This window comes from Phyllostomus discolor, chromosome 14, assembly GCF_004126475.2.
Source record: "Phyllostomus discolor isolate MPI-MPIP mPhyDis1 chromosome 14, mPhyDis1.pri.v3, whole genome shotgun sequence".
In the NCBI taxonomy this organism is placed as follows: Eukaryota; Metazoa; Chordata; class Mammalia; order Chiroptera; family Phyllostomidae; genus Phyllostomus; species Phyllostomus discolor.
In genome coordinates, this window is record NC_040916.2 from 15673557 (window position 1) to 15685568 (window position 12012).

The window sequence follows — 12012 nt, forward strand, 5'->3', positions numbered from 1 at the left end:
TATTTTTCTAGCCTTTGCTTTAGTGCTCGTTGAGTGTGTAGTTATCGAAGAGGAAAGATTTCCTCTTTCGCCACCAGGTTACTGCACTCTCTCACACACAGATGAGAGCTAGTCCGGTGCGGCCGGTGTCTAAAACCACCTTATTCAAACCTCAGAGGGTAGAGAAGCGGGGAGGCCAGGAGTGACGCCCGAGCCCTTTGGAGCGATTCCATCGCGCCCCCTGGTGCCAGGTGACGGAACACCCCCACCGTCACTGCCCAGAGACCTAGACTAGGATGCACAGAGTGGCCCAGCAGCCACAGCCACCTCACCTCCAGCTTCCACACTCGTCCTGACACCGCAGATCTGCTTCTCCTCACCGGCCCGCAGCCGCCTGTCTGCTTTCCCTCGGCGCCTGACTCCTGCCTTCAAGCTCTGGAACCCCGCAGGCAGCTCAGAGGGCGCCGAGTGAAGACACACTAAGCAGTAGGCGTTAGAGGTCATCACGGCACCACCGCTCACTAACTGTAAAATGAAAACAAAGTGATACTGCGATACTTTTTCGGGAGATCCTCCTTAACAATACTTTCGAGACTAGTGTTGGGGGAAATTCTGGAGTTTTACATTTTATAGTCACAAAACATGGGTGTACTCAAAATCTGCCAGTCAGCATTACTCAGGGGAAGTAGTAAAAACAGCTAGCAATTAGCACCACGGGGGACTGAATCCGAGTGGGTGACCGCTGGAGCCGGCTGCCTGGCGGCTGCACCCTGTCTGGTGTCTGCCCGGGTTACACCGGCCGTGACACAAGTCTGTCCTGGCGGAAAGGGGGGGACAGTCAGGATGGATTGTGGGAAAAAAACATGCAAACGCCAAAGAGCTCCTTCGGCCCAAAAGTGGTTCTCTACCTGCCGTTCCCTCTGCTTGAATCTCTGGCTTAGTTGATGCATTTCAGTCACTCGTGTGTGTGTTCTGCCACTTTTCAAAGCGGGGACATGGCACATACGCCCATTGTGGGGCATCAGGTAACGGCACCACTTCGCTAACAGTCCTACTTGATAGGAAGTGTGATGGCGTCTTAAGGAAATCCAGTAACACACGAGTGAAATCAAGTCTGCAGATGGTACGGATTAGCGAAACATTTCTTTTCTAAGCCCTCGCTGTGTTCCCGGGGATCACGGCGCACGCACACGGTGGGCGAGCCACGTCTGCTTGCTCACGAGTTGCTCTCAGCCTGAGAAGGGAGAGGAAAGCCACACACTTCGGTGTGTGACGGCAAGTGCAGGTGGCGTCAGGGGCAGTGGAGTCGGGGTGGGCAGGAGCAAAGTGACACAGGGCGGCCTGTCCTGGGCCTGGCAGGGCGGGTGCACGGGTGCAGCAGACATGGACGGAGCAGAGGGAAGAGCAAGTCCAAGCACATCGTGCTGTTCCTACGGCTTTAATGTTTTTAACGTGAAGGTCGGGACAGTGCAAGTTACTGAGAAGACTAGGCTTTGATAAGGTGTGGGAGGGTCGAGAAAGTCATGGGATTATAGAAAGTGATGTTCTTTAGCCGAAACCAACAATGGTCACTTCGTCTCACCCTTTTAAAGTAGTAAAAGGATGGGAACTTCATTTTGTAAGAAGGAAAGCATCTTAAGTTTAGTAATCAAGAGCCTTACTTATAAAAAGTGGGTATGATTTATCCTTTAGGTGTTTTGGGTCATTTATTAAAATGGCAATTATGTTTAGAGTGTATTTAAAAAGCAGTTTGTTAACAATGAAACATCAGTAGCCCTGCCGCGTGGCCCAGAGTCATACAGATCTATGCAATATAACACAAACATCAGGAAACCAAAGGCAGCTCCCCAGCACGTGGTCGTTATAATACGGCTTTTCACTTCCCAAGCAAGATTCCGAGAGCAAGTAGGTGGGTCAAAACACAAACACAACCGCCACCCTTCTCGAGTGCCGTGTCAGCCCCACGGCGTGTTTTACCTTCAGAACGGGAGCTCAGGGCATACACATCAGATCGCACCATTCGCAGGTCTCAGAACCAGAATTTCATCTCAAGTCTGCCTGACGCCAAGGCTGTATCACGCTTCCTTCTCAAGTTCAGTGCTTGGGGAAGAGAGATGTTTCCGAGACAAATGAGGAGTGGGGCTTTCTCTAGAAGTCTCCAGCGTTAATGTTTGCAAAGTACTGTTGAGAGGTAAAGGCCACTCAGGAGTCCTTCAGAGCGGCAACAGTTGACAGGTGTGGAGGTCGGAAGAGATTTGGAGAGATGCTTACGACAGCGAGAGGCATGCTCAGCGTAGTGGTTTTTTACGATGAGTTTTGCTTGCCTTTTGATGATCTTTAACGTGGTGAGGTTAGAGGTCAATACCTGTAACATTCACAACTCCACTGGAACGGAGAAAAGTGACCGAGGGCGGTTTCTCTCGTATCTGGCTCTGTGCACAATATTTTTAGTAGGGGCCCTGTTTTCCGTTTTTTCATAGATGACATCTTTTAGCTCAAACTTCTGTTTTAATTAGTTTCATAATAATTCCATTTAGCAAGAACCAGCGCTGCCATCTCCCATTTCATTAGCCAAGGTGGATCAATTTTTGGCCACAACTAAAACCAACTTGCGTAATTAATCCCCGGGCATCACTGTGGCCTCCTTCATACCAAGGTCGGGGGCTCCATTTCAGAGGCACCTTAGATTGGAACCTTGCATCTCTGTCCACCCTTCCGGAGTGCCCTCATGTGCCAGTTGCAGAGCCAGTTTTTGCAGGAGAAATCCTGAGATGTACAGGATCCCCAAGATAAAGGGGTGCTCTAAAACAAAGCTCCTTCTGTTCATAGTCCTGCGGGGGCCTTTCCCCCACCCCCTCTCCCCCAGTATGGCTGCTGTTGGAATAATAGAGAACACGGGGAAACCCCAGGGCCAAACCGGTCTGCGTACTAAGCTGCAGGTACCCTTGGCACTCATCGGGGTACAGAAGCCAGGGGCGGACAGAAGCACAGCGTGTCAGCCACCTCAAGGTGGCGCTACTTCCCCACGTGGACCAGCCGGCCGCAAGCCGTGGGACTCTGTTCCCGCTTACATTTCTGTTGTCCCGCACCATTTGTGTTACTTGGATGTTTAAAAATTATACACATAAATTGTCCTCGTTTCCACCTCTTACCTCTCTATGTAACAGTTCCCTAAAGCCATGTAACACAAACTGACTAGTACGTGACGCCTGAATTTCACAGTCCAGCACGCCAAGACTCCCGTATTTCTCAGCCCGGCTTTGAGCTGACACTCTCTAGGACACACCCTCTAGGCCCCTCCTCCGCTAGACCCCACAGCCTTCCTGAGGTCGCAGTCGTGTGTCGCACTCATCATCGTCCACAGTCCCTTGAACAGCTGATGCATGACAATGACTGAGCCGAGTCACCCACTGGACGCTCTTTTTTGCCCATTCGACGGTCTTTTTCTTACAGATTTTTAGAAGCTCCTTTTATCACAGGGATGTGAAGTCTTTTGTGTGTCATAGAAATGTCAAATATTTTCTCACACTTTGTCTTTTGATTTTATGATAGTTTTACCATTTATAGTTATTTTATTTTATAGAATTGAGTTTATTAATCTTTTTACAGAGTTTAAGGTTCAAGTCATGACTGATTTGTCTTCATGCAGAAGCCCCACGCAGCTCCTAACGGGCCTTTCTCAGGACTCGAGGGTATTTCTCTTAAGCTATATAGCCCAAACTACCCACAATGTTTTATATGTCAAGGTACAATTTCACCATCATTCAGTCAAATGTCTACATGCCAGGGGCTACTTAGAGTGTGTAAGATACGATTCTTATCTTTCAGGACCTGGATTCTAAGGAACAGATACACAAGCAACTACTGCTGTTCTGCGGGAACAAGTCATAATAGAGGAGGAACAGTCAGACTCTCACATGAGCAGCAATTACCTCTCCAAGGCTGAATGTTAAGGAAAAGCTGCAAAACCCACGTCAATGGGTTTTGAAGCCTGCATGGGAGTTTGCCAGGTAAAGAAATAGCACAATACCAGAAACCGCACAATTAGTCAGCATTCCGGAGTCCTGTTCATCACTAGTATTCAATCAAGTTAATTAAGTGATACCACGGTACCTACCACTAAGTGATTGAGCACTGGTTCCAAACGTCTTGGTCCTCAGATAAAAAGCGAAAGTTCTTTTTTTTTAACCAGATGTAACACCCCGTGTTTTTTCTACCCAGAGGAAACACATCTGCCGCAGAGACGCAGCCACTTACGAAGGACACGCCACAGATGCCGGGACAGGAAGCACCTGGGCAGGGCGCACTCTGCGTGGCGGTGACTCTCTGCAGTGCTGGGCCGAGTCGGACACCGCGGGGCCCGCGGGAAGGCAGACCACGATGGCCATGTCTGTCATGGATTTTAGAGGGGTGAAATTACAGCCCACGTGCCGGTCAATTATATATTTTTTAAATATTTAATTTTAGAGAGAGGGGAAGGGAAGGAGAAAGAGGGAGAGAAATATCAATGTGTAGTTGCCCCTTGCATGCCCCCTACTAGGGTCCTGGCCCACAACCCAGGCATGTGCTCTGACTGGGAATTGAACCAGCGACCCCTTGGTTCACAGGCTGGCACTCAATCCATTGAGCCACACCAGCCAGGGCCAAGTATATTCAATTCCTGAGTTACTTGACCCCGGCCTTTATCTACAGCCCCATTCCCAACTAAAAGTAGGGCTGTCTCAGAGCACAACTCCAGGGGGCTGCATGCCACGCTGTCATGTTCTAAGGGGTGCCACTCATAGGGAATCAGTGTACATGGTGTTCCCTGATACTGTTCAACATAATATTAACTAAAGTTCTGCTTAACTTCAAGTGTCACCCCCCAAAAATCACACCTACACTTCTCTACAGGCCTGCTCTGTTCTTGTCTTTATTCCGAGTCAGCTTCCTTTCCTTCATCAGTCACAGGACAGAACATGTCCCCCGGGGGCCACTCACTTTTGATGTTCAGACACCAGAGCCAGACTGACTACTTTCTTAGTTTCCTGTCCAAAGTCCCAGAGAAGGAATCTGATTGGCTCAGCTCGAGTTTAGACTCAACCTTTGGACCAATCAACTGTGCACCACACTTTATTCATACAAAAACTGTCGTTGCAACCCTGTGGATAGAATATAAAGAAAGAAAAGTTTTCAGAAATAGGGATTCTTGTTATACGAAACAATGACTGTGTATTCCATACACAGTCAGGTGTCACCTAGCAATGGGAATGCATTCTGAGAAATGCACCGTTAGGTGATTTCCTCACTGTGTGAACAGCCCAGGGTGCGCTCACACAAACCTGGGTGATACACCTACTACACACCTAGGCCGTATGACCTAGCCTCTTGTTCCTAGGCTACACACCTGTACAGCATGTTACCGTACTGAGTGCTGCAGGCAACTGTAACACAGTGATAAACACTTGTGCATCTAGACATGGCAAAGACAATGGAAATACAGTATAGAATTTACAAATGGTGTACCTTTACAGGGCATTGAGCGTGCATGGAGCTCACAGGACTGGAGCCTGCTTCGGGTGAGTCAGTGTGCAGGTGATTAGTGAATGTCAAGTGCACATTATTACACTACTGTAGACAAGGCAGGAGCTGCAATTCTGTGGCCTAACATTTAAAGTCACATGCAATGACATCAGCTGTATGCCACTGGTCCCACGGGTCAGCTGTGCTTCCTCGTGGGACTAAGTGAGGGTGTGAATACTGGGACGCAGGGGTGATGGGAAGTCATCCTGGCAGCTGGCTACCACAAAGACCTCTGTTTGTCCCTCACGTTGTGAGACCCCGGATGTATGACACATTTGTGTGAAGAAGGCAGGGTGTCATTCATCCCATGATACTTCTCTCCCACCCAAGTACTAACCAGGCCCTACCCTGCTTAGCTCCCAAGGTCAGAGGAGATTGGGCGCATTTAGGGTGGTATGGCCATAGACTCCATGATGCCTCTCTGCCTCCCCCAGTACTACCCTCAGTTTCCAGATTCAGAAACTCCAGTGGAAGTCTCAACAGGTGACCTCCTCAGACAGGTAGAGTTAATTAGTAAGTTCCTACCTGCAACACATCTGCCACCTTCAAGTGACAAAGAGGTCACATTCATTTTCCTACCCTATCACCTGTCTATTGCTCCATAAAATCACCACAAAACTTAGAAACTTAAAACGATATACATTTACCATCTCGCAGTTGCTGCGGGTCAAGAATTTGGCTGGGTCCTCTGGCTCAGGGTCTCTCCCAAGGCTACGACCCGGGTACAGGCCTGCGAGCCACCCTCGCCTCGAGGTCCTGGAAAGGCAGGGTCAGTTTTGCATAGGTCGCTGGACTGAGGGCCTCAGTTCCTCGCTGGCTGCTGTCAGAGGCTGTCCTTGACCACGTGGGCCTCTCACTAGCAGAGCTCATTCATGACAGCTGATGTCCTCCAAGCAAGCAATTGAGAGAACACTAGCGAGATGGAAATCCCCGCCTTTGTCCTCTCGACTCGGAAGTGACATCCCACCGCTTTTGATGTCTTCTCCTTTTTTTTTCCTTTTTGGGTTTTTTTTAGTTCATTTTTTATTTGAATTTTTCTTTTGTCTTATTTTGGTTATTATTGGGGTTTTTTCCTTATTTTATCTGCTGTTTTTTCTTCATCAGAAGCAAGGCAGCGGGTCTAGTCCCTGTTCACGGAGAGGATACTGCACAGGGGCACGAAGGCTGGAAGCCAGATCGCTGGGGCCTTGGCGCCCCCCCCAGACACGCATTATGGCCCCTGAGCGAGGGAAGGTCCACCTGTCTGCCCACAGAGCCTTCCCCTGCACATCCCACTGGCTTCTACTACTTCACCCTCCTTTGGGGCCGACTTCGTGAAGGTCGCCCAACCTGGAGTTTCTGGAAGCAGTCAAGGGAAAAAAATCTCTGTCTTCTCGCCAGTTTCTAGACTTCTTCCTTTTTCTTGAAAGAACAAATAAAAAACTATACAGTTCTCTGATTTCAAAAGCAATACAAGCTCATTGTGCAATTCCAACTGTACAATAATATAAAAGCTACAAATACAAAAATAGAGAAGAGGCTGACAGTGACCAGAGGGGCGTGGGGAGGGAATTTCAGGGGAATTTCAGGGGGAAAGGGGAAGGGTTTACAGGAACAAATTTAAAGGACACATGGACAAAAACTAGGGGGAGGGTGGTGATGGGAGGGAAGTGGGGACAGATGGGTGGGCTGGGATGGGAGTAAAAGGGAGAAAACTGTACTTGAACAATGCTTTTTAAAAAAGGACACATGGACAAAAACCTAGCAGTTTACTTGGACCTCTGCCTCATCTTTCTTCTTTTGCGCTTCAGGAGGGGGTGGAAATGGGAGGGAGGTGGGGAGGGATGGGTGGATGGGCTGGGATGGGAGTAAAGGACAGAAAACTGTACTTGAACAACGATTAAAATAAAATTTTAAAAAATAAATAAATAAAAATCAAAAAATAAAAGCTACAAATAAAAGTCCCCTAACATTCCTCCCAAATCCCAGAGATAAACGCTGTTAATACTTCCAACACATGGGCTACTGTCATATTCTTATTCATTTACCAAAGAGGTATTAAACCGTTCTTTAGGTTTTTATTTTGTGTTGTGTTGCTTTACTTGACACAACAGCTCAGCCACCTTTTAACATCAGTACATGTAGATCTACAACACCTCATTCTATTCCTGCACACATATATCATAATCTGTTTAATCACTGGATTTTTTAAAATCTTGCCTGTTATACACAGTGCTGCACCGTGTATGTGTGCCTGTGTGTGTCTGGGAGGGGGAGGTATTTGCATCCTTGCACATTTCAGCAGGACAGTTTTCTGGAAGTGGAATGCTGAATCACAGCACGGTATTATTACAAGATGTTCTCCAGAAAGGTTGTACTGACGTCAGCTGACAATCAGCCTTTTCTCAGTGTGAAGTCCCAGGATACATTGGTCTGTTGCTTTGTGAGGGGACCCAAGACCCTGTCAATCGTGGGGACCTCTAAGAGCAGCAGTAGAGGGAAGATTCTTCTGTCCAAGGTCGTGCCTGCAACCAAAATCGACGTCTGATCGTGTCTCAGCTGATTCTAATTCCCATTCTGCCTCGAGTCTCCCTGCCAGAACTTGGCCAGGAAGGGAACCCTCTGCCCCGTAGCTCGGGCCACACCGCCAGCAGGATGACACCTCATCCGGGCAGGACATCCATGTCGCTGATGATGGGTCTGGAACAGGCCCACCGAGACTCCCGTCAGGGACTTCTCAAATGCCAGTGGGTGACTGAGTTCCTTCCCCAGCAAGCAGAGGGGACCCTGCAGGGCTTCTGAGCTGGAAGGTTCCGCTGCGGAGCCCTTCCCACCCTGCGATCTGAGCTAGAGTGGGAGGAGCTGAGATTCGAAAACCAGAAACCCCAACAAACAGCTGGTCCCCAAGTTGGACCACGCTGTGCACCAGTTCCGGCTGTGTTTGGCCCCGTTGCCAGACCACGCTCACGATCTCCCGTAAAAAGGCAGCACCACTCTGGTGGTGACCTGACGGGCAGACACACGGGCAATAATAACTCTCTGAGCTGCAGCCTCCACAGGTGTGCATTTCACTGCATGTGAATTATGCTTCCAGAGAGGGAGGGAGGACACATGAAAGAGAGAGAAGGGAGAGGAGGGGAGGGGAGGGGAGGGGAGGGGAGGGGAGGGGGCAATAGGGGTCAAGCCCCACAGTACATCCTGTCTGACCACCCCAGCACAGGTCTCCTGAGGACGCTGACAGAGCAAAGGGCGGTGGACCTTCCGCGCTGAGACCCAGCCTGTACCAGGGGAGCTGCCGTGTCGGCCTGAGCCCTGGGCCCGACCACGGGGCACCCACAGTTGACAGTCAACAGTACGAGGGTGGAGTAACGCAGGCAAGCGGCTCCAAAAGGACAACATCCGATGATGTAATATTGCAAAGTGTTAATGAAGGATTTTGCCCCTCACTCTCCCTGCTATTTCATGAACTTCTCCCCACCCCCTGCCCCATGCCTGTAGAGAGCCAGGAAGCTGCCATTTGCCCCAGAGGAGACTCATCTTGGAGGAGCCGGAGAAGAAAGATGGCAAATTGTTGGCTTTGAAACTCAGAAGCCAGGGTCCCTACAGAGCCCAGAGACAGGATGGAGGGAGGGGGCGTGCCGGCGGAGCCAATCCTCTCCTCTCCCTGGTCAGGCCTTGCTTCCACTCTCCCCACCCCTGAGGAGAAGATAAAGGAAGGGGAGAGACCAGCTGGACGGGGACGCCCGGGAGCGGTGCGGAGGCCACCGTCTCCCAGGAGTAGCTGGCTCCACCGGGAGAAAGTGGCAGACCCCTGGGGCCGTCCGGGGGTTTCCGAGTACGAGGACTTGAGTAGCTTCCAACCTCAAGAGTCTGCATGTGCCTGGAACTGCATAAGATCATGTTTTCTGCCACCAGAAGAAAAAGTGAACTAAAAATAGAGAGTTTGGAAAAGACACAGATTTCTTTTTGCATATCTGTATCAGTGGGAAAATGCATGTTTGCCACAAAAGTACAATTCTCTGGCGTGGACGTTTTTGACTGCATTCTGCATCACCTTTATCATGAAATGCACTTTGCAAGCCCAGAAATCACGTACGTGTTCTCACTGGAACCGTTAGGCCTGGGCGGAGGATAGTTAGGGCTCGGCGCCTATCCTCTGGAGACCTTTAGCGTCGGCTCAGACACTAAGTGGGAAAATGGAAGCACCAGATTTCCCCCTCTACACTTGCCAAGAAAGATAGATTCCCACGCCCGGGTGCCCGGGCCTGCCATACCAAATTAGGAAAAGAGGACCGTGAGGCTCATTTCACATCTTACTTCCTCGTCCCCGAACGTGGCTCAGGGGACACCCAGGAACTGGATGAGGGGACAGAGTTCCATTGGCCAGATGGCCTGCCGCAGGTTGGGCCGGAACAGGACCGTGAGTGAGGGCCTCTCCAAGCCCTCATTGTCGCACCCTTCCCCACACCCCAGCCAAATGCCCTTCTCATTCAACCCAGGCACGGATGATTCAGTTCTGAGAGCTGAACTGGGGGATCCATTGGCCAAAGGGAACAGGGAGAGTTTTCTTTCAAGTTCAAGTTCGTTTTTTTCCGAGTCAGTGAACTGAAGATTCGATGGTTCTCCCTCCCCAGATGAGCGCTTGGTGAACGGAAGGATGGAGCAATCAGCTGCAGTGCCGAAACCCTATCTTGGATGCTTCCCCGGTTGAGAAACAGTTTCTAAATCAAGAGCAGCAATGACCAATCAAAGGCTGGCTCGAGATTCAGCAAACTTGACCGAGAGGAGTCATTTGAGATGCAGACAGGTGTCGCCATAGTTTCATGCATTATAAGAGGCACAGAAAATATTAAAAGCCAGCTGGCTGAAAGACGGCCAAAAATGGAACACAGACTCCCTTTGGTTCACCGAAGATGACATATTGGAACAGCCAATTTGCCGGAACACTTTAATTCTGAAAGGAGGCAAAATTAATGAATATTCAAAGACCTAAGCATGGAAGCAGAAGCCTTTTTCATCTTCTGGAAATGGTGTCCGGCCCAGGAGGACATGCTTGTTTTTGTGTGGCCAGTACAGTTTGCATCGGTCCACCCTAGGTCTTCTTAATTAGCATTTCCAGTCATTGCTAAGTTTTCCAGGGCAAGAACCTTGACCTTCTCTTTGCATAAAAGGCCACTGGAGTACGCAAGCTGGGGCTTCATCATTATCGAAGACTTAACTAAGCTTGGCATTGAGCCTGGATTTCAGTTCTCCTTTTCCTTTCCTCAGTTAAAACAAGTACGAAGATGGGTAAGAAAGTGTTTATAATGGGGCTGAGAAGACAGTTCATTCAGAGGTTCAGTGTCGTGGCTTTTTGCCTGAACAAATAAACGAAAGTGAATTGCTGGACCCCGAGTTGCTAAATTTAAAACATGAACATTTGACATAAAAACATAGCAATATACTAAATGTGGTGGTCATTTGCCTGGAATTGAAGAGCAAGCCTCTAATTGTTAAAGCTACTTTATGTTCTACTAACAAAACACATGTTTTATTCCTCAGAACTCGATCTTTACAAAAAAAAAAAATCCCCCGCACAAAATGACACTTCCTGTTTGTGGCTGTTCAGGGCTCTTTCAGGCCTGACAGACAGACTCCACTGAGCTTCTGGGTCTTCCAGCTGGTACCCAGGTTGCTATAGAGATCCAAAGAGTTGATTCCCGGGCGAGCAGTTGTCTGAGGGCTACTCTCTGCTTGGGGCCTGAAAACAGCTCGGTAGGAGCAGCTTTTTCCGGCACAGATTTTTCCAGATTTGAAATGGAGGCCCCAGGGAGCAAGGATTCGCCTGCTTCTCCCCCAGGCACAGAAAATCGAATTCAGAGTTTGCCTCCATGTGAGTTTGGCAAGTGACCTCAGCAATTCTTTATTAGTAGTTTCACAAATCATCTCTGGAAAGCTAGGGATCACCCCAACCCCACCAGCAAGGACAATCTGCTCAGAGAGGGGAAGGGAAGGAGAGAGGGAGAGAAACATCAATGTGTGGTGGCCTCATGCACGTCCCCTACTGGAGACCCGGCCCACAACCAGGCATGTGCCTTGACTGGGAATCGAACCCGTGACCCTTTGGTTCCCAGGCCTGTGCTCAATCCACTGAGTTACACCAGCCAGACTTAATAAACCAAATGTCTCCAATATTTTTTAAAAGCTGGCTATTTTGTATTTATTTTGATACTTGTTTGCCTTTACAGAAACCTGTTTGGGGTTCCAGGGGGAGGAAAGGTTTCCAGCTGGTGTAAGCTTTTAAGAAGTTCAGAGGGCAAGGCTGTCCGGCAGAGTGCCCTGGGCAGCCGTCCTGCTGATGGGAGCTGCCGCCTTCAACTCCTAAGCCTCCCCTTCCCCAGCTGCTGAGGCCCGGCCTCACTTCCCTGTGCCCTCAGCCCCCCACCCCTGACCCAGCTGTGTCTCAGGGCTTGCTTCTCCCATAAGGAGTTTCATATCAGTAGAGACTCAGTT

At 49.5% G+C, this 12012-nt stretch overlaps 1 long non-coding RNA gene across 1 annotated transcript; it reads left to right on the plus strand.

Annotated features, from left to right (window-relative positions):
• The first annotated feature begins 8685 nt into the window (after window positions 1-8685).
• On the plus strand, window positions 8686-11075 carry LOC118498103. The gene is made up of 2 exons (XR_004900637.1): window positions 8686-8927; window positions 10155-11075. It is a non-coding gene; the product is annotated as an uncharacterized LOC118498103 (long non-coding RNA).
• Window positions 11076-12012: the final 937 nt, after the last annotated feature.